This window comes from Carlito syrichta, unplaced genomic scaffold (assembly GCF_000164805.1).
Source record: "Carlito syrichta isolate Samal-C Ts95f unplaced genomic scaffold, Tarsius_syrichta-2.0.1 Scaffold311497, whole genome shotgun sequence".
NCBI lineage: Eukaryota > Metazoa > Chordata > Mammalia > Primates > Tarsiidae > Carlito > Carlito syrichta.
Window position 1 is genome coordinate 272,562 of NW_007255593.1, and position 1,905 is coordinate 274,466.

Below are 1,905 nucleotides of genomic sequence, written 5' to 3' on the forward strand. Positions count from 1 at the left end.
CCTGGTGGACCAGGCCCTGGGCCCTCCACGCCCCGTGCCTCTGGCTGGACCTTCTGGCCTCCCGCCCCCGGCCAGCCTCCGGGCTCCTGTCAGCTCTGGAGATGCTGGTGCAACCCACCACCCTCTTCTGGGTTTTGTTGTTTTGGGGTCGCGCTCGCTCTGCCCCAGGCCGCAGTGCAGTGGCGCCCTCTCTCCCTGCAGCCCCCACCTGACCTCCTGGTGCGCCCTGCCACGCTTCTGTCCTTGAGTTTTAGAACAAACGTAAAATCCTGCCTTGCGTCAGCTCTGCAGACCTCGAGTTCTCTGGGCTCTTTCACGTGTCTTCAGGCAGGGGTGGGACCCCCACCCCCGACCCGCGCTGTCAGCACGAGGGCACTCCCGAAATAAAGGGGAGTGTGACCCCTTCTTGGACTTGAGTGTTAGTGTTGTGATTATTATTATCATTATTATTTTACAGGGGAGGACATTGAAATCAGGCAGCTTTGGCAGAAGCCTCAGGTGTTCCCTGAACTACAAGGAAGGAGTGGCTGTGCTGCAGCTTCGTGTGGCTCGGGGGCCCTCGGTGCCCGATCCAAGGCCAGGCGTGACCCTTGTCCTCTCCCGAGAGGGGAGGGTGCCCTGCGTGCATGCGGCTCCCTCGACACCCAGAATGTGTGGGAGCTTCCTTTCGTGCGAAAGGAGAAGAGTTGAAGGGCCTTGCCTGCTGGAATGCGGCTGCCATCTCTTTAGAAAGAAAGCTCTGCGGAGGCGAGAGAATTGCCTGAGCCCACGGGTTCGAGAACAGCCTGGGCAACTTGGTGAGACTGCGTCTCCACAATAAGTCAAAAATTTAGCAGGGTTTGGTAGTATGCGCCTGTAGTTCCGACTACTTGGAAGGCTGAGGTGGAAGGATCGAAGGAGTCCAGCAGGTAGATGCTGGGGTGGCCATGAGTATGCCACTGCACTCCAGCCTGGGTGACAGAGTAAGGATCCAACTCAAAAAAAAAAAAAAGAAAAAGGGAAAAAAGAAAAGAAAGAAAGCAAGCTCTGGGCCTTGGGTGCAGCCTGTGGGGGACTGCACGGGCCTGGCTGCAGTGGTGGGGAGGCTCTGCGGTCTTGGGGTGCACACACTCACATATACTTTCACATATTCATACATACAGTCACACAGTCACACACACACACAGACACCCATACTCACAACCGTTGCCTGTCGGCTGTCATGTCCCCTTCCTCCCCACCCTGTGCTTCCCACTGTTGTCCCCCATGGTAAACTTAGAAAGGATGCTCCTGGAGCCGCGGCCAGCTGCTGGGAGGCAGCCTAGGACTCAGTTGAACACCCAGTTGCCCATGTTTTCAAGGGTTGCAGCGCAGCTGTTCTATCTGGAGTCCCTTGGAGCACAGAGTTCTCTCTGCTGTTTTTCATTGGCATCCCTGGTGTGCACGCTGCTGCTGGCGTGGGCCGTGGGAGCTCAGGCTCCCTGTGCCATCTGGAGCTCACTGTCCAGGGGCTTTCACACTTCCTTCCCGAATGTGCTTTGCCTTGTTCACTCTTGGCTGGCTGCTCAGGGCTGGCGCAGGCCACCCTTGCTGCCCTTCTTGTGGCCCACATCCAACCAGGTCCTGTCAGTCCTAGCTTTCGAGGTCCCATGGCTGGTCCCTTCTCAGGCCTGTGCACTCACAGCAGGCAGGTGACCCCTGATCAGTGGGGATTCCCTGGCTTCTGGGATCCAGGCCGACAATCTTAATTTGGCTATACAGCTTGCAGATGCCTGGCACACAGTAGGTGCTTAGAGAATGTTTGTTGAATGAATATGTGGGAGGTCCAGTGGGTTTGCCTGCTGCTGCCCCCCAGCCTCAGGTAGCCCAAATCACTTCCCCACCCTCTGCTGCCCACACTACCCTCCTCAGCCCCCACTCCCCCCC